We start from the raw sequence: 21887 nt of genomic DNA, 5'->3' as shown, positions 1-21887 counted from the left end.
AGGACTCTGAGCAGCAGTATGAAGAAATTTGCAGTATTAACACCAACTGTCCCAGACCCAACCAGCTGAGAAAATCTCATAAACCATCTGGATCTACCTCAGAAATCTAGGTGTTTTTCTCCTTAAATTTCCACATTGACTTTTCAACTTGGTCTATGTCCCTAGTCTGGTACAGCAGGAGTTTTAGAGATTACACAGACTCTACCTTGGCACTCAAGGAGAAAACTTAGGGGCAATATCATCTATCACAAGCCTGATTACTGAGTTACTACTAACCTGAATACATTCCAGGACTGAGGCAGTGTCTTTGATCACCTCAACTAACATCAAAGACAAATTTTGTATCACCTTTTCTAATTGGACAACTCACATTGTAGGGAAAACTGACTGCAAGGTGGGTGCAAGTACAAATCAGTTTCCTTTCTGGAAAGCTTCCCCAAGTAATCATTTTGGGAAGATGGCGCAGTCATCTAAGGGCTATGTTATCCTCTAGGGGTATTTCCTTAAAAACTTGGAGGTCTCTTGTGACCACTCCTAAGGTTATAATTACCATTTGGGGGAGAAAAATAAGCTAATGCTTGGTTTCCACACAAGACATATAGTCCTAAGGGTACACGTGGTATCCCTAAAAAGAAAGTGCTATTGGGGCCACAGAAGCGGGGGGTCTACATGATCCAGTAGCACACGTTGACTCCGCTCCAGTGTGGCCTCATAACCAGCTAGTAGATCTTATGTTTCTCAGTTTAGTTTGAACAATTGAATCTAGTTATTGTTTTTGAAGGTAATGTCTGAGGACAGTCAGTGTGCTCTGTCCTACTTTTCTGCATCATCAGCTGGGTGGCTTTTATCCACTCTGTAGCATCACTGAACTACAGTACTCGGCATAGGGGTGAAGCAGATACTAAAGGTGTTGACAGCAATTGTACTGTGAAGTGTAGGGACCAGGGCCACCATCTGCCCCTTTGATAGGCTTCTGGTAATTTTAAGAGGAATGGCAATCCAATGGTGACCAGAGCTGCCTGGTGGGGGAGAACAGATCCTGAAATCAGTTAAATTTAAGTGCTCATTAGTTTGAGAAACATACATGAGGGCCTTTATCTTGAGGAAGACTCCAGGGATGGTCTGAAAGAAAAAAAAAATATTAATGTTCCTTTCTCATCCATGTCTCCCCAGAGTGTAAGATGTTCCCTCTCCAGGTTCCAGGGCGATGCTCTTCCTCCACTGCCATAAAATATCTGTGTCCCATTACAGTAGCTATAACTTCACCTTTTTCAATTATCTGCTGCTCACACTCAGAAGGGATAGATGCAAAAGTGACAAAGGCAATTTACTAGAACTTACAGAGCTCCCTTATTTCCCTCACTTTGGCCAGTGTGGGCTACTGTAGGGGATCTTGGCAAGCAATGTTCTCAACCAAGTTGTCATTACCTTTATGACTTAACTATGTCACTGTTGCAAGAGGCATCTCTGGATGTAGGGTGCTTCCCTTTGCCAGAGATTCCAATCAGCAATATCATCAGTCACGGAGCTCATTTGTGTAGAGATCATGCAAAGCTCACTTGATAGCTTCCAACCCATAGTTCTGGTCTGGGTCCCATTCAAAGGATGCATATTTGTGAACTAGCCAATATAATGTTCCAAGTAGAATGCCCACTCAAGACATGTACAGTCTTCAATACTCAAAGAGTTCTATAAATTGTTGGATCTCTCTTTGAGGAGGGGCCAAGAGACAGTTCTTCCTTGATTGCCAGAGGGGTTGAGAGCTTTGATATACACTCACATAGTCTCAAGATACTCCTTGGCTAGCAAGTCTCTAGATTTTGTTGGGGTTTATCAGCCACTCCTGCTGGGAGAAATGTAATAACACTGAAGTCAAGACCATTCACACTGAGGCTTCAAAGTTGCGAACCTGCAGGTTGTCATCTATTTAGTGAAGACTTCAGACTTCATAAAGTAGAGACATTAATGTTACCTAGGCCACCCCCCTGAAAGCAAATGGCAGGGGAGCTTAGGTACCCCCAGGGGAGTACTGCAAATGTATACTGGAGGCCTTGCTGCATGAAGGTACACTGGTCTTGATCCTTAGGTGCCAGTGGGATAGAAAATAAGGTGTTGCCAATGTTTAACACAGCATACCAAGTGACATCAGTATGTGTAATGGAAATCATTTGTGGGGCTAGAGTAGCAACAACAAGACTCAGTTGCCAATAATCCACTATAAGCCTCCATCTCCCATTATTATTTTTCACTGGACACACAGGGCTGTTGTGTTGGTATTGCAACCTATCCTTGTTATCTTTAAGACCTTGAGACTATGATTTCCACTTGTCGTCCTTGGATTATATATCACTTCTGATGGACCACCTTGGAGGAGACAGGCAGAGGATCTGGTTTACATGTCCCACGAGCAATTTTCTATATGTGACACTTCCTAATTGGGAGAATCCACTCTGGATTCAGTAAACACATATAAATTAATAAAATTTTACATTCAGGAGCAGAAATCACAACAGTACATTGAACTGACCCAAAGGGCCCCATCCACAAGACATATTAGCTCCCCTTCCCTAATGTGCACCCAGCCCAAATCTCATTACCAAATCTGCGTATCCCTTGAACTACAGAATCAGGAGGGATTGTGAGTTGGGACCTTTCTCCAACAGAATTATACACATTTGAATTTTTTCCTTCCTCCAAATTCCCTTGCAAATCTAGATGGATGGATATGGGCTTTGGTTTTTCATGGAGTCAAGGGACACCTAGAACTCATCCAAAATCATCTTTCTCTTTAAAGTGGCTGAAGACAGGTTAATGAAGAGGGAGGAATCAGACAGCCTGGGGGAATCAGAAGGCACGTTATGTTTACTTTCCATTGTGAGCAGAGTAGTGTCTACATACAGCTCAATCAAATGAACCTCCAATGTTTTCAGTCCACCCAAAGCCATATATGAGCACCAAGATTATACATACTGACACCAGCTATTTTAGCTTTGGGGAACCTTTGATCCAACTGCCATAGTCACATTGCTTTCTGGTCGAGGCTGTGGATTTATTCCCCTTGGATAGTTTGGATGTGATATATGCAGTGGAGACTTTTTTTATTCCACCTTAATCTAGGACATCTGAAGTTCCATTATCAAAATAACAACTTAAGTTCTTTCCCAGTTTCAATGTAAGGCCTAGGGGAGTTTTCCAAGGTGACATTGCTTACTGAACAAATTTACTAGGCTTCTTTGGGTCCATTTCTTACTCATTAGTGGGTCACTTTCATCAGCATTGTAAAGCTCACCCAGGGAAGTAAGAGCACAAATCCTTATCAGTGTTGCATCTGTGGTTTTCCAAAGGAGTTTGGTGGTAGAACTTTCTGCCACCGAACTCCAGGACAAGTCCTAGTACCAGTTAATGCAAAGAAATAGGCCTGAGGATGATCAGTGGATGAGAGCCTTCAGTTTCCCCTCTTACAAAAGAATTAGCAATACCTAGGGCATCATTTGAAATTGTCTTTACATCTACTTCCTAGTGCTTGGCCTGAAACCATCTCCACAATTCCTCTTAATTAAAAGGAAATAAAATGGAGGACTTTTTATACCCACTTGATCTTCTTACATAAACCTCCCTCTTCTAACTTCCCTCTTCTCCTGTTAATCAGCCATGATACCCTTATCTTTATTCTTGCAGAAAGCCATGTCTCCACCAGCATCCCATCTCTCAGGACAATGGAGGGGTTTGAGATTTTACCTGACTAGCAAGTTATTCTGCCTCTCTTTCATAGATACTCAGAGAAGACAAAAAATAAATAAATAAAAAATAAACCCCTGGGATAGGAGACAAAGGACTTTATTATTTCCAATGACAGTAATAGCCAGAGTGTCAGTGTTTACACTGCTTCCCCAAGCTCCAATTCCCATAGGGTGGCATGAAGAGGTTCAGCTGACATCTGAACATGTAGTGGGTTACAGTACGAGACACAAAACATGAGTTAGAGAAACCAAATCTTCTGTAATAGGTAGAAAACATGCTTACTTTTTAACCAAAGATAAACATGTTTTCATTATACTGGACAGTGACATAAACAAACAAGAACAACAAAAACAAAGAAACAAAACAAAAAATAAAACTGCCTTTTGCTCCAGAGGGAGAAACTACCTCTATCTCCTGAGGCTGTTTGCTGTACTAACATCCTTGAAATAATAGTCCAGAACAAAGGCCTGTGCCTCTGCTCATAAGACATGCAGAAATGTGAGAAACTCGTGGATAACTGTCTCCCAAAAACGTTCCCCTGTAAAAATGTATTAAAGTGCATTTTCTGTCTGTGTTTTTGTTTCTGTCTCTTTCTCTTACACAAACACACACACACACACACACACACACACACACACACACACATTCCCCCCCCAAACGTTGAAGAAGTGTTTTTGAGGTATCTTATAGCTTTAAAATAATTCCAAGAAGTTTTACAATAAAAATATCAGGATATTCATATAATATGAACGTCATAATTTCTTTAGTAGTTGATAAAATAAAAAAACCCTGTTTTTCCAGTAATTATTAATGGGATATGGAATGAATTCTAACTATATTAATAACATAGATAAGAAGAATGACTGCAGAGACTGACATGGGGAAATATCCAAAGTCACAGATTAGGAGCATTATGTGTAGCTAAGCAGATATCAAGCTGGGAAAATTGGCTGGAATGAGAAAGTTTGGCAAATATTTGAAAAAAGAAAACAATTTGAGTTAAATTTATAAACGAAAAGAAATCCAGTCAGTTAAGGTGATGGAGGATGAGTGAGGATGAAGCAGTACTGCTTCACTGAGCAAGATAATAGTCTGCTCAGAGTATTCTGGACCCTGGAATTTTAGAGACTAAAGATTTAAGGTGGCTATAAAAGAATGAATTGTAGTGGTTGACATAGGAAGGATGAATAAGGATATCAATTGATGCCTACTCAATGTAAGGAAAATCTGGCAATATTTCAGAGATGATGAGAGTCCAAACTATATATGGAAGAAGAAAAAATTCTTCTCGGAATGTTTCAGTACAGAAGCCATTTAACTCACGTGGAAGTGAAGGTCTTTGGGACAGCCATCTATTTCACAGGACATAAAGATCTTCTCTAGTGGGAGTTAACAGATATAGCCCTCCCAGCTCCTGTCGGAAGATATATGCAGCACAAGATTAGGAAATGCCTATTATTATATTGTTTTTATTGTATCATAAATATTCATAGCATCATACCACAGAGGAAAATTGTGCCAAAGGAGAGATAGAATTCCAGCATCAATGAGCTTATGGAGCAATGTAATATGCAGAAAGAACAGAAGGAGAAATGTAATATACTGACTTTTAATTTTTATTTGAGACTGATGCTCATGGCTATCTAAAGCTAGCCTCATTAGCAGAGGAGCAAAATAAATATACCAGTACAGGAGGGAAGCACACTACAAATTCCAAATTCTAGATTTGACAGACTTATTTATTGCATACATATGATGAAAATGTAACTATTACCATTTATAATTATGCTTTGCAGTCAGGTTTTGTTTTCCCTTTGTAAAAATGCACACACATAATGTGCAAGAGACATTGGATAAGGACAGTTTAATTATCCTCTCAAGAACAAATATCATTCTATGGCCAAAGGTACCACACAGGGTGTTCACATAAGATGGGCATTTCCTTTTTGATATTCCCATCTGGGCCTGCCTTGAAACTGAAAACTAAAAGGGGCAAATGCAGAAGTTAATACATCAAGACTTAGTCTTCCTAAAATATTTTGCATCTCAAGAATAAACCCATAATGAAATACATTTCATTTCGGCTTAGCTTTCTCAAAAGCCACCTACTGCAATTGCTTCAAATCATGCTGCCTATGCAATCTATCTTGCAACAAAGTCTAAATTAGTTTGTATCTGTATTACAGAAGCTAAACACAGCTGAAAGGTAGGCCTGTGAAAAGACATTTGTGTACATTGTCATATACACAACAAAGCAGATCTTCTGGTCTGAATTCCAACTTTGGGATCCAGTTCTATCAGTAGCTTTGTGTAGACATGAGCATACGGTGGAACTGACTTCAAATTCTAAGAATGTGGGTCCAGTTTGATTATATTTGCAACGTCTCTATGCAAACCACTAGAGGAAGGGGCATTGTCAAATAAATAATAATAATATAATAGCTAACATTTATTCATTTTTTTCTACTTATCAGGCATGAGATAAACATTTATATGCAATTTCTTATTTAATTCTCACCCCAGTCCTATGAGGCAGGTACTATTATCTATTATCTCTATTATGTACATGAGGGAAAGCAGGCTTAGAAGGTTATGCAACTTTCCCGAACTCATAAACCTGTTACAAGATAGTATCAGGACTTAGGCCAAGGTCTCTATGACCTTGGAATCCAGGATCTATGAATGACCTTGAGAAACACTTAAGTACAATCTAGGATTCTGCAAAGAAATGAATCTAAAATTGACCAGAGAAAGAAAGATGAGGCATGCAATTCAAACTCAATTTGTTAGAACATATTATTAAAAATGTTTTGTTATACTCTCCCACACTGGGAAGTTATCTTTATCAAGAATCCTGAGTCACAGAGTGCAAATCCAACCTGGCAAAGTGCCCTGCAAATACAAGCTGCTGTAGGTGATTCAGCATGAAGCATCATCTTTTTCAGAGTCTCACACTCAGTCCATTATTATAATTCCAATGGTAATGTCAATATCTCAATTTTATAGCTGAGTGTCTCAACAATACCTTGTTATATAAAATTTTCTTAATTTAAAGAAATACCTTATAAAGGTTTTAAGTTAAATATAGAGTCTATGTTTAGGGCAAATCATTGAGTATAGAGCAGTCTTACTTAGGAATTCAATACATATTGATCAGAAATAATAGTTCTTTAATCTTGCAAAATGACTTACCCAATAAAATGTTTAAATGACCTTTATAATAAATACAGATAGAAGCTGGACAATTACATGATTTAATTGTGCTCTAATATCTGAATTATTTTCCTTTGAAAGTAAAATGAACTCTGATTAAAATTTTAATGGAGTAAATTAATCACCACTTCATATGAAAGTTATAAAAAAGTATTAAAAACAACTGTAACTACAATAATTTGTTAATGGATACATAAGATAAAAGATGTAAATTTTAACATCAAAATTATAAAATGTGTGTGTGCATGGGTGGGATAGTAAAAATGTAAAGCTTTATTATGCATTCAAAGTTGTTATTATCAAGCTTAAAATAAAATGTTATAAATATGAGATGTTTTATGTAAGCCTCATGGTAATCACAAAGCAAAAACCTATCTAAATACACAAAAGATAAAGAGAAGGGAATCTAAGCATACCACTACAGAAAATCATCATATCAAAAGAAGAGAGCAAGGGAAGAAGAAAGAAACAAAGGAATTATAAAACAGTCACAGAACAACAAATAAAATGGAAAAGTAAGTCTTTACCTTTCAACAATTACTCTAAACGTAAGTGGACTAAATTCTCCAATCAAAAGGCATAGAATGGCTGAATGGGTTAAAAAACACAACATTCAAATATATGCTAACTACAAGAGACCTCAGCTTTAAGGACACACACAGACTGAAACTGAAGGGATGGAAGAAGATATTCCATGAAATGAAGCCCCAAAGAGGGTAGGGGTAGCTATACTTATACCAGATAAAATAGTCTGCAATAAGAGACAAAGGAGGTTATTATATAATATTAAAGGAGGCAATCCAACAAAAGGATATAACATTTGTAAGTATTTGTGTACCCATATTGGATCCCCTAAATATATAAGGCAAATATTAACAGATCTGAAGAGAGAAATAGACAGCAGTACAGTAATAGTAGAGGACTTTGATACCCTACTTTCAACAATTGATAGATCATCCAGACAAAAAAATCAATAAGGAAACATTGGACTTAAACTACACACTAGACCAGATGGACCTAACAGACATATACAAAACATTCCATCCAAAAACAACAGAATAGGCATTCTTCTCAATTGCACATAGAACATTCCTCAGGATATATCATGTGTTGAATCTGAACGAGGCTGCAGCACCTGTGCAGACATGGCCAAGTGGGGCTGGGGACCTGCCCTGGATCATGGAGGAGTGGGAGGACAGACCAACATGAACAACTGGCAATGGACAGAGCAGGATGTCACCAGCTGGTCCAAGGGGAAGTTCGATGAGCTACTGGTGGTCACTGTTGTAGAGAATAGGCTGGCTGCTGCAAGATCAGTAAGCTGAAGCAAGTGCAAGATGAGGTTTTCTGCAGCAGCTGGAAAGGAAAGTGTATTTCATTTTATGATTGGAACATCAAACTGGGTTAGAAAGGTATTATTAAAGAATCTAGAGCAAAGCACAAGGGATTGATAGAAATATTCAACCTTTCTGAAGAAAATGAAGTAGATGACATTGAGGCAAATGTGAGTAAAAATAAAGATGGGGACATTATGGAAACTGAAGGCACTGCCAAGAGCAGGGAGGCTTTTTGAGATTGCCTGAAGGCACGTAGGAAGGAATTTAAGATGGGAATGATTTACCAAAAAAGCTATGACAACTCAGGAATTGCCTCTTGTTAAAAGGAGACTGAGTGAGAATACCTTGCAGGCCCCATCTCCCATGGCATTGGGCATCAGGATTCCCAATGTGGTGGCACTGCACATGATGGAACTATTTGACACATTTGTAGAGAAGCTGTATAGTGTCTTCAATGTGAAAGTTTGGTGCACAAATTTTATAAGTTTCCTGCTGTATTAGAAGATGAAAAGGGAAGGAAATCACAAATGTTTGATGGGAAAATCACTGTAAATGTATGGAATTGTTAACAAATGAAAATATAATCATTAAGTGGAGATGTAGGAACTGGCCAGAAGTTGAACTGAACTTTGTGCCCCATCCAAGGTAAGTGGAATTACAATTGAAATGTAAAGGACTTCCTGTTTGTAAAGAAGAAAACATGAGATTCTGTTGGTAGAAGCAGCATTTTGAAGAAATGAAAGGTTTACTGCAGCTGACCACCCTAGATGGTTGAATTAGTTAGAAGATTTTATAAGGGCATTACTTTTTGTAATCAGAAAGTATCAAGTTAACATTTTCCCTATTATTACTTTAAAAAATGAGGACAAAAACTCTTAATTCATATTGGATGAAATCCATGAACTTATACAGAATTTAAAGCATTGTTTGTATCTTTACTACGACTAGACTCTGCATTGAGTTAAAAGCAGCAAGTAACCTGAAATTAGGTATTAACATTACCTCCCATAGATGATCCTCTGGGGATAGATTGAGTCCCTGAGTACAGATAGTTGAAGTTTCCCAAGCTAAATGTTGTCCTAGAAAACTTACTTTCAGCTGTGGTTTTAGCTCAGGAAGACAAAAATAAATAAATAAATAAATGGCATGTTGATACCATTCCCTTAAAAAACAAACAAAAAATTCTCTTTCTTTTTCCTCTAAAACATATTTGCTTTTTTTCTTTGTGTTTTTATGTTTTGATAGATAAGTTCTACCTGACTTCTCATTGTTTACTTGAAAAGAGCAACAATCTTACTATCTGTTTAAATTGTTCTCCTAAAAAGTCAGCAAAAAAATTACGCACAGTGTTTAACTGTACTAGTAGTACTTTAGAACTGAAGGAGTCATTTTTGTTTACATTTTGAAATTGAACCCAGAAAGGAAATAGCCCATTCATTATAGGGCTACAAAGTTCAAACTACAATTTTTTAATAACCCCTTCATTCTCCCTCTTCTGTGAATACTGGATGGATATCAATAATATATTAGCTTCAAAAAGGAAAGAGTTAAAAAACTACATAATGGGCTGGGCAGGGAAACAAAAGACCCAGGTTGTGCTCCCAGATTACTGCTAGTACTAGTCTGGGCCTCGTTTGTAAGGTCACAGTAATCCTAACAAACCTCACTCTCACCTTCCTGCAGTGTGAAGAAACCATACAAATAACTATGAAATAAAGCCCTTGGCTGTTCTTCAGCATTCCAGCATGGTCATGGAATCTTCATCTGTGCATAGACAGGTCTGGTACTCACTAGAGGGTTGGAAATAATCACAGAAGGGGCCAGACTTGGACACAGCTCAGTCAGAAGGCTCTGTATAAAATGAGAAAAAGGGTTTCCTTGAATGTGGGGATCAGTTTAGAATGCTCACAAGCTTCATGAACAAAACCAGATGGTCTCTGAGGTAAACCCTCAAAGTCTCCCAGGAGTTCTTGGACTAGGAGTTGTTCATCCATGACTCTACTATAAACTTGCTTGGTCCCTTGGTGGAAATAATTCTTCCAGATTTTTTTTCAATCTCGAAATATATATCTGTGCAAAATTTCATGGCTGGGAAAGCTTCTGTGCTGCTGACTCCCTCCCTGAGATACAGGCAACCCACACATACCAAGACATAAGCACTGATCAATTGTCTCTAAATTTCCAGAGAACAGAGGCCTGTTCTCAGCATAAGAAGTCCAATCTCCCAGGGGCCTGTGCAGAAGCAGCCAATCGAGAGGTGCCCAGGCTTTATGTGAAGAAGATTTATATGTTGCCTTGTATCCTGAAACCTTGTTATAATCACTTATTAACTCCATCATTTTTTTTTGTCCACTCATTTGGATTTTCTAAACAGTTGTCTTCTACGAACAAACGCAGTTTTATTTCTTCCTTCCCAAGCTGTATATCTTTTATTTCCTTTTCTTTTCTTATTGCATTAGCTAGTACTTCCAGTACAATGGTGAAAAAGAGTTGGTTAGGGAAGATATCCTTGTCTTGTACTTGTAGGAAAGCTTTTATGTTAGCTGTAAGTTTTTTGATGAGAATACTTATCAAATTGGGGAAATTATCCTCTGTTCCTAGTCTGCTGAGAATTTTTATCATGAATGGGTGTTGGATTTTGCCAAGTGCCTTTCTGCATCTAATGATATAATCATATGATTTTTTTTTGTTTATTGATATAATTGATTACATTATTTAATTTTTGAATGTTGAGCTAACCTGGCATACCTGGGAAAAATCTCACTTGGTCATGGTATATAATGCATTTTATACATTGTTGGATTCAATTTGCAAATATTTTGTTGAGGATTTTTGCATCAATGTTCAAGAGAGATAATGGTCTTAGTTTTCTTTTCTGGTAATGTCTTTGTCTGGTTTTGATATTAGGGTAATTCTGGCCTTAAAGAATGAGTTAGATTGTATGTCCTCTGTTTCTATCATCTTTAAAAGATTTTAGAGAATTAGTACAAATTCTTCCTTAAATGTTTGGTAGAATTCACTGGTCTGGTGCTTTATGTTTTGGAAGGTTATAAATTGTTAATTCAACTTCTGTAATAGGTTTAGACTGACTCATTTGTTTCTTCTTGGGTGAAAAATTGAGTCATTCAAGGAATTTGTCCATTCCATCTAGGTTATCAAATTTGTGGGCATAGAGTTGTTTACAGTATTCCTTTATCTTTCTTTTAACGTCCAAAGGATCTCTAGTGAGACCTTTGCTTTCATTTCTGATACAGTACTTTTTATCCTCTTTTTTCTTAGCCTGCTAGAGGTGTATACATATTTTTTACTAATCTTTCCAAAGAACAAGATTTTAGTTTCATCAATTTTCTCCATTGATTTTCTGTTTTCAATTTTGTTGATTTCTGCTCTAATTCTAATGATTTATTTTCTTCAGCTTACTTTGGATTTAATTTGCTCTTCTTCTTCCATTTTCCCAAGCTAGAAATGTAGATTATTGATTTAGATCTTTCCTCTTTTCTAATATATTTATTCAATGATATTTTCCTCTAAGCACTGCTTTCACTGTATCTCACAAGTTTTGATAAGTTGTGTTTTCATTTAGCTCAAAATATTTTAAAATTTCTCTTGAGAATTTTTTCAGTGACCTATGTGTTGTTTAGAAGTGTGTTGTTTAATCTCCACTTATTTGGGGATTTTCCAGTTATCTTTCTCTTACTGGTTTCTAGTTTAACCCCACTGTAGTCTGAGAGCAGATAATGTATGAACTCTATTTATTCTCTTAAATTTGTTAAAGTGTGTTTTATGGCCCAGAACATGGCGTATCTTGGTGAATGTGTATTCTGCTGTTGTTGGTTGAAGCAGTCTATAGATGTCAATTATATCCAGTTGATTGATGGTGTCCTTGAATTCAACTGTGTCCTTACTGATTTGTTTCCTGCTGGATCTTCCACTTCTTATAAATTAGTATTTTTTTAATCCTTGAAATTCACACATTTCACCAGATTATGACCAACTAGATCCCCCTTCCCTCCTTCCTTCCTTCCTTCCTTCCTTCCTTCCCTTTCTGTCTCTTTCTTTCTTCCTACTTTTATTTTTTGTCCAATATTGAAGGGACATTTTTAATCATCAGAATTGATCTTCAATTGGGGTAAATTTGTTGATTTTAATGTATACAAAACATTTTTCATTAAAATGATACATTGGATTGAAATTTCAATATTGTAAAGATCATTTCACACCAAATTAATTTATTTTCAACTTATCATTGTACAGAAACACTTTATATTATTGGTATTATTTGTTTGTTAATTTTTTCTTCTCTGCATGTCATTTACCTTTTAATGTTTTATGGCGTCTGTCATTTTACAGAAGTTTTAAATATTTTTGTAAGCAAAACTGTTACTTTTTTCTAGTTTTTTCCTTCCTAGGGAAAATATTGTTTATGTCAAGGTTGTTAAAATACTCCCCTACAGACCTCCCAGAAATTCATTTATTTTCCTTTTTATTTAATGCTTCAATCCATCCAGAAACTACTTGTGTGTGTGTGTGTGTGTGTGTGTGTGTATGTGAGTGTTAGATCTCTAACCTGATCTTGTTTTTGACACTAATCAATATATAATAGATCTTTTCCTCAATGATTTTAAAGATCATGCTCATGATAAGCAAAATTTGTACATGTACATAAATCTATTGTTATTTCATACTTCCTATTCGATTTTACTGACCTATTTGCCTATTTCTGTGTATACACTACAATGTTTTGCTTGTTTGGCTTTATAGTATGATTTGATATTTTCCAGACCACTAATTCTCAATATTAAGTTGTTCCATATCACTAGGGAATATTGGGAAGGTGTGGGGGTATTTTATGGTGTCAAAATGACTGATGGTGTGCCACTAGCATTTACTAAGTGAAAGCCAGAGATGTTAAGATATTCCAATAAGTAAAAGAGTCCCACCCAACAAAGAATTATGTTAACCAAAATGTTAACAATATCTCTATTTGAGAAAACTTGTTTAAGGAAAAGCAAAAATAAAACAAAGCAAAAAACAAAAAATATCAAATGAAAAACAGTTTAGAATCAGTTGGACAAATACAATTAAAAAGTGAATTTGAATTTTTTTAAAAAATTAACTGATTTGGAGGAGAACTAACAATTAAGAAAAATTAAGAATTAGGATTGAAACTCCTCATTCAGGAAAAAAATATCTTGGTATATTTCATGTCTTCAGGAAATATTTCCCCCCCCACTTAGGTTTTACACATCCTCGTCAGATTAATCCATAGGAATCTTACAGGTTTTGCTACCACTGTGAATGGAATTTGTCCTTTATTTTACATCATAATTTTCTATTATATATTTTCACTGTATTTTCTAGTAGTTGAATCTTGTGTATATGAATGGGAAAGCCATTGATTTTTCTTTATTGGTGTACTCAATTACTTTTTAGAACCATTTTATTAGGCCTAATTTAAACATTTTGTTCATTAATTCCCTTGTGTTTTTGAGATAGACGATCATGTTTTTTGCAAGAGTAATTTTTTCCTACCATTGTAATATCCCATATATGTATTGCTTTGTATAATTACATTACCTAGGAACTCAGTTGGTAGTAATAGTGGCATCTTGCTTCTCACTATAATGGCACTGCCACTAATAGTTTAGCATCAAGTATATTGTTGGCTCTGTTCCTACTAGATATGCTTAACCAAATTTTCTTTCTATTCCAGCATATTAACTATTTTTATAAAGAAACTTCCATCTGAAGACAAGTATCAGCTCTGAGAAAAATACTCATTCAATTATTATGACTTAATTTTTTAACATAAGATGAAAAGTAAAACACATCTAATTGACTAATTTGTTCCAATAGCAGTTCTCAAATTAATTATAGTAACAATTGTCTAAGTGCTCTCTTTTCTTTGTATTTACATATTTGTATTTCTTTTTTCAAACTTAAAGTGGCTCTTACCTCTCTACTACTACTACTACTAGTAAACTAACACCTAAAAGTGCATACTATATGCTGGGTACCACCTGTACCTGTTTCGTGTGTGTTACTCATCTTTTCCTCACGACGTCCTCAGAGGTAGATATTATTATCTTCATTTTAGAGATAATGAACCAGTTACAGGAAGGATAAGTGACTTTCTCCAGGTCATACAACTGATAATTGAGCATAATGGAAGATATTAAATAAAGATGGCATATTAATCAAATGTCTCTTAATATCCCTTCCCCCTTAATCTCAAATAATGAATGCCTCTATTACATTCCTGTGTATCACCAACAGAGATGACCTTTAGTTTCTCTTCTGTTTGCTTTGCATTCTTTTTCATGCTTACCAGTGATCTATATTTGGATTTATGTCCTTTGCATTTATCATCTATCACTTTCTGGTGTGTGTAGCAGTGGTAGTATGCAGCGGTGGATCTGTACCATAGCACCATTGGTACCTAAGGGGCATCCAAACAAGTGCATTTCTTCAACATCATCTTGGCAGCAGTTCCTCCCACAAAGCTTCTGTTGTCTTCTGCCCATTTTCCTAGCAGGTCTTCCATCCTGCCAGTTAATTCTATGAGCTATTCAACATTCCTTCAATAAATTAATTTTCTCCTTTTATTAGCTAGAAGAGCTGTTTTTGCTGCTCACAACGAAGATCCCTAACTGAGAGAGAAATTGTTACCAAGGAATGGGGTGCATCGATAGATACCTGCAAGGGAATATGGGGACCATCAATTGTTTATCTGGCATAGCTGGGTCAGCTAGTCAAAATCTTGCTCAAATGCCAAGATGGGAATTCTTCAGCAGTGAAAAACCTAATCAAATCATTGCCTGTGGTCACCTGGCATCAAGTGCGCAGTGCAGGCATGACTTATGGGAATTGAGTTGCTCTTACCACAGAACAGTAGGATGACATGAGGAATTTATGGACTTAGAAAAGGAGCAGCTGTTTCAAACATAATGGGCAGCTTAAAGAAAGAGAATGACAAGTTAAAATCCTTGAATTCTAGGCTCATAGCACTGATTGAAATCCAGGGAGTTTCTAGGATCAAGATAAAAGAATCTCTTATCTTTTGTTGCTGCAGGGACTGAGCTGGGTAAAAAACAAAATGTGGTCTTAGAGATAGTAAAATTAAGACTATCAGTTGAATTCACATCTTTTCCTTCTCTCTCATGTGGAAATTAAAGAACTGGTAGGAAGAGTATGTTGGCACCCTAAACAATTCCCACCCGTAGTCCATTGACACTGAAGAACATGCAAAGAAGCATCCTCATTCCTCACCCTAAAGACACCTATAGCCACTTACCAAGGTAAAGGTTCCCTGGTGAAAGGGAAATGCTTATTCAGACTTTAAGCATATATTAACTCATTGTACCTATTGGAGGATACTCTTTCTTTACAACCTACAGGGCCACTTGTGAATGTCATGGTACAAAATAATGCCACAGGAAGTCCAGTTTTCTCTGGTGCTAGTATATCATGTAGACCTTGACAATTGTTTCACATTGCCTTAAACAAGAACCTATAAGAATTTATGGGAAGTGGCTGCTAGTTTTCATAGATAATAAGGAATCTCAAAGGATAAGTATTTTGGAGAGGAAGGAGAAGCAGGGAAGAATTTTTTTGAAATGGGCTTGGAACATAAAGAATATCCATGCTACATGCTCAAAGGACATCTTCACTCATAATAATTAGGTAGACAAGAGAACATGATCTCTCAGTGTCAGTCATCTCCCTTCTATAATATCTTCAGAACTTGCCTAATGAACTATGTGGCTATGGTGAACAAGATGGATGCAATTCACAAGTGCAACAACACAGAATTCCCTTTACCAGCGTATGAAGACATTTTTCCAAAAGTAGTAAATATGAACTTATAATATTGTACCATAATACCTCTGGGCAACAGTTGATTTTTTTTTTCTTTTACTTCTTTTGTCGTGGAGAGTTCCTGTGATGTGGATTAGTTACTTATTCTGTATTTGGATTTAGATTTGATTTCTCCATTCATCATGCCTCAAGGTAGCATTTTCATGAATGTTTTAATCAACTGAATACCTTATTCAGCATGATGATATTTCTCACAATTTCTTCCAAACAAGGAACTCAATTTCCCATGAAAGAAATACGACAATGGGGGTAGTGCTCTTAGGTTACTTTAGTCTTATACCTTATTGAAGAATCAATTACGGCACCAGATCATAGGATGCCACCTATGATTTGAAACATTGACCAGTGTATGGTGCTATTTCTTTCATAATAAGTATATATAGGTCCCCAAACAAAGGAATAAAATTGTAATTAGCACCTCTCACAGTTAAACCTAATCAGCCATTCTCATTTTTAGAAAAATTCTCATCCCTGAGATTGGGAACTACTAGTTTAGACATTAGTAATAACCGTGGGAAAAATGTTCTACCAGGGGATTCAGCAACGGTTACATGGAAGTCAACAACACCATCTAGACAATTCAGTCTCATGAAACTGAGCCAGCAGGCAAAAAAAGGGGTTACTGTATTGGATTGGGTCATTAGATTCTGGAAATCAAGAAAAAAGAGAGTAATGATGCGTCAAGGAGGATGCATTCTTAAATGGTCCCTGAGGAATTTTCATACAACCATATCTACTTGTAAAATACTGGGACTCTGTATAGATAGAACTAGCAAGGACTTGGAACTCCTAGGAATAAAGGGTTGATCACTTTACTGCTAAAGAACTCCACAACAGCTGATGGCAAAGGAAATATATAGTTTAGAGAAAAATAAAAGTGATATTGGGACTTCCCTAGTGGTCCAGTGGTTACAACTCCACGCTTCCAATGCAGGGGGCACGGGTTTGATCTCTGGTTGGGGAACTAAAATCCCACATGCCTCGCGGTGCAGACAAAAAAAAAAAAAAAGTGATTATATATATATATATATATACACACACACACACACATATATATACACACTCGTATATATATATATGTATATATTATTTTGTGATCATTGTAAAAATGAGCATTGGCTCCATTGTATACATCTTTTTCTCTGCAAACCTTTTTATTTAAAATATATATACATAATTGTAACTTCTTTCTCCTTTCAGTTCCTTTTCTTTCAGTCACTACTGCTACAGGAATAAGTGATGGTTAACTTTATAATTTCAGATATATTTTGTTGAATATCAAGACTGGATTCAAGAGAACTAGGGTCAGGACGGATGTTACTGAAGGATCCTAGACTTGGGGCTAGATGCTGTGATGGAAGAGACTTAGAGTTTTCTCTTTTTGAGACACTGGTAAAAACGGACTTTTGCTATGAGAGGAAACTGCCTTGTGGTAGGAGTTTTTTCTTTCAAAATAGGAAGAACATTTTATATGAATGTTGGATTGCCAAAGGGACAATTTTTAGTGAACATATTTCAGGGCCAAAATACAAATGTTTAACTTATTTGGGAATAAAGTCTCCATTGTAAATCTTGGAGGGAGCCAAGGTTCAAGGAGAGACAAAAGGGTCAAAGACTTTTTTCCTCTGGCACGTAGAGCAGGGCAAGGAACCTACCTTTCACCAACCAGATGCCCCCTTACTCCCTTTTTTCAATTTATTTAAGCTGAAAAAAAAGTTTACCCATTTCCCCCATCTTCCACTTCCTTCCTCTGGCAACCACCAATCTGTTTTCTGTATCTAGAAGCTTGTGTTTTATTTGTTTTTAGTTTTCATATATGAGAGGTCATGTGGTGTTTGTCTTTGTTTGTTTTTGGCTGCGCTGGGTCTTCATTGGGGCGTGCAGGCTTCTCTAGGTGTGGCGTGCGGGCTTAACTGCCCCACGGCATGTGGGATCTCAGTTCCCTGACCAGGGATCGAACCCACGTCTCCTGCATTGGAAGGCAGATTCTTAACCACTGGACCACCAGGGAAGTCCCGGTATTTGTCTTTCTATGCCCTTCACTTAGCATAACGCTCTTAATGTCCATCCATGATGTCACAGACAACAGATTTCTTTCTTTTTTATGGCTGAATGCTATTCCATTGTATATGTATACCACAATTTCTTTATCTATTCATTCATCAATGGACACTTAGGTTGTTTCCATATATTGGATACTGTAAATAATGCTGCAATGAACATGGGGATACATATGTATTTTCAAATTTGTGTTTTTGATTTATTTGGATAAATACTCAGAAGTGGAATTGTTGGATCATATGGTAGTTCTATTTTTAATTTTTTAAGAAACCTCATATTGTTTTCCATAGTGGCTGTACCAATTTAATCCCACCAACAGTGCTCAAGGGTTCTTTTCTCCACATCCTCATCAACACTTCTGATTTCTTATATTTTTGGTAACAGCCATTCTAACAGGTGTGAAGTGATATCTCATTATGCTTTTGATTTGCATTTTCATATGATTAATGATGCTGAGCATCTTTTCATGTACCTGTTTGCCATCTGTATGCTTCTTTGGAAAAATATCTATTCAGATCTTCTGCCCCTTTTTTAACTGAAACATTTCATTTTATTTTATTTTTTGCTATTCAGTTGTATGGGTTCCTCATATGTTTTGGATATTAGCTTATTATCAGATATATAGTTATATATATGTACATAATATATAATAATTTGCAAATATTTTCTCTCATTCAATATGTTGCCTTTTCATTTGGTTGATGGTTTCCTTTGCTGTGCAGAAGCTTTTTAGTTTGATGTAGTTCCACTTGTTTATTTCTGTTTTTGTTGCTTTTGCTTTTAGTGTCAGATTCAAAAACTCATTACCAAGACCTATGTCAAGGGGTTTACTGCCTATGTTTTCTTCCAGGAGTTTTATGGCTTCAGATATTACATTCAAGTCTTTAATCCATTTTGAGTTAATTTTTGTTGTGGTCCAATTTAATTCTTTTGCATGTGGCTGTCTAATTTTTCCAATGTTATTTATTGAAGAGATTGTTCCTTCCCCATTGTATTTTTGGCTCCTTTGTCATAAATTAATTGACCATATAAATGTGGGTTTATTTCTGGGCTTATTATTCTGTTCCTTTGATCTATGTGTCTGCTTTTAATGGCAACACCATACTGTTTTAATCACTATAGCTTTGTAATATAGATTGAAATCAGAGACCATGATGCCTCCAGCATTGTCCTTTTTTTTTTTTTTCCTCAAGATTGCTTTGGCTATTTGTACTTGGTTTTGCATTTGTACAAATCTGTATTTGGTTCCATACAAATTTAAAATTGTTTCTTCTATTTCTGTGAAAAATACTATTGGAATTTTGATAGGGTTTGCACTGAATCTATACATTGCTTTGGGTAGTATGGGCATTCTAACAATATTAATTCTTCCAGTTCATGAGCACAGAATACCTTTTCATTTATTTGTGTCTTCTTCAATTTCTTTCATTAATGTTTTGTAGTTCTCAGTATACAGATCTTTAACCTCCTTGGTTAAATTTATTTTTTGATATTACATTCTTTTAGATGCAGTTGTAAATGGGATTGTTTTCTTAATTTCTCTTCCTGATAATTTGTTACTAGTGTATGGAAATGTAATAGATTTTTGCATATTGATTTTGTGTTCTGTAACTTTACTGAATTTATTAGTTCTAACAGATTCTTGATGAGTTTTTAAATTTTCCTATAAAATCATGCCCCTGGCAAATAGTTACAGTTTACTTCTTCCTTTCCAATTTGGATACTTTATTTTTCTTGCCTAATTTAAATGCCACTCTAAAAGTCCCATATTATTACCTTTATCATGGCACTTCTTACATAATATTATAATTGCTTTCTTTGTCATATTAAATGCCCTATTAGAAATAAGACAAAAATTTACATGCAGTTAAGGCAGACTAGCCTCACACAGGGCCTGGTATACAGTGAAAACTCTGAAACTGTGTTTTCACTAAAGGAGTGTAGTTGATTTTCTGGCTGTTACCCTATGCCAGTTATTAAGTCATTGCCTCTCAGCCATTGCCTCTCAGCTCAAACTCTCTCTTCTAGAGTGTTCTGTGATGCTGGGTTTGGAAATCTGTCAGCTTTGCAGTTGCCTCTCTGTCTGTGTTGGCCAGCATGAAGCACAAGAGGGAGCTGTAAAGATGAAGGAGGAAGAGGGACTTGTTTCATCTTGTTTGCTTGCTGTTGGCTTCCTGTCCCTATCAGCATCACCTTGGCCTCTTCTCACCTCTTCCCTTCGGAGGCACTAGTTTGCTTTAGTAAAATGTTGAATTGAGTTTGCAGTCTTTCAACACTTGCTGGACCAGCCTAGGTGTGTGCCTGCAGAAACTCCAGCACCTTCTGATGTTGTTCAGTATCCCTCTTCAGGAGTCTGGGTCCTAGTCCAGTGGCATTTCTCCTCCAAGCTAAGAGATAACAGTTTAGGTCAAACAGTGGTCCCTTCTCTGAGGTCTGAGTTTCAACTCTGCAGGGCGCCTACTCCAAATTTATACATTTGCTCTCCTTCCCGAAGCCCTAGGACGGTAGCTGCAGCCTGTTGACAGTCATTCTATAATAACTTAATTTTTCTTTTTGCCTTTTTCATTCTTCAATACCTAACTAACAATTCTTTACATATACTGTTTCTGTTAAGTTAACTAATTTGATTTTGTCTCCTGACTGATACAAACTCCTTCCCAGGGTAACAGATGGAAAATCATGTTTGATGGGACCTAGAACTTCTGTTGTGGCCTATTTAAACCCCAACTGGCTCTGAAAAGTGCATCTTTCTGCGTATGTTTCTGTATGTGATATATTGACTCAGAAAACTAGAAAAATCCAGGTGCTAAAGCCAATTTGAATTGTATTTCCAGTATTCACAATCAAAAGATGTAATTAGGATATTCATGTTTTACTATTTTTCTTTTTGTATTGTTTGAATAATCTACAAGAGAAGCATGTATCAATCAAGGTCCTGTAGAACACAGACTACTTATTCAAATTGGGTAATTTTAGATAAATTTAATTAAAGGACTATTTACAAAAGCTAGCCTAGGGTATATGGAAACCAGAGAGATAATGCAGTTCCCCAAGTCAAGTTACAGGGAAAGATCTGTTACCACTCTTAGATCTGAAAGGACTAAAACCCATAGAGGGATCTGTTGGTAAGAATCACATGCCAGGAGCTGTGACCTTTGGCTGAGGTACTCAGTCAACCTGCAGAGAAGGAGCTAGGGAATAAATTCCCCTACCCACTTCTGATCCCCCGCCAGGGATCCGTATTAGCAGAAATCAACTGGAAACTAGAGGGCAAGGAATTGCTCGACGCAGTTCACAGAGGTCAGTCTCTTAGAGGTCTAGCAGGGTAGAGAAAAGGGAACAGGGGATCTGGAGGAGGGAATGGGGGATACCTTGCACAATTGGCTTAATTTCAAATGCAATGAAAATGTTTTTAATAACAGCGACATATTCAGGAAGAAATTCGTTTGAATAAATGAAGAAAATATACTGAGGGCAGCAAGAGGGTGGGGTGGGAAGTGGAGAGGAACACATTCACAAAACATCTCTGGAAACACAGAAGTTAAATATCAAAGAGAAACACTGTCATCTGAAAACATGAAAGGAGTTGGAAATATAAGTGTTCTAACTAACATTTTTATTTTTAACAATAAATACAGATTTTTAACAAACTCCCAT

At 36.5% G+C, this 21887-nt stretch overlaps 1 pseudogene across 1 annotated transcript; it reads left to right on the top strand.

Annotated features, from left to right (window-relative positions):
• The first annotated feature begins 4018 nt into the window (after nt 1-4018).
• LOC309635316 (activator of 90 kDa heat shock protein ATPase homolog 2 pseudogene) lies at nt 4019-11222 on the top strand (annotated as a pseudogene). Its single transcript has one exon. The product of its transcript is annotated as an activator of 90 kDa heat shock protein ATPase homolog 2 pseudogene (transcript).
• Nucleotides 11223-21887: the final 10665 nt, after the last annotated feature.

The sequence above is a fragment of the Balaenoptera borealis genome, assembly GCF_965194805.1.
Source record: "Balaenoptera borealis genome assembly, chromosome: 9".
Classification (NCBI taxonomy): Eukaryota; Metazoa; Chordata; class Mammalia; order Artiodactyla; family Balaenopteridae; genus Balaenoptera; species Balaenoptera borealis.
Note: the sequence above shows the minus strand (reverse complement) of the source record. Positions and strands in the feature narration are given on the sequence as shown.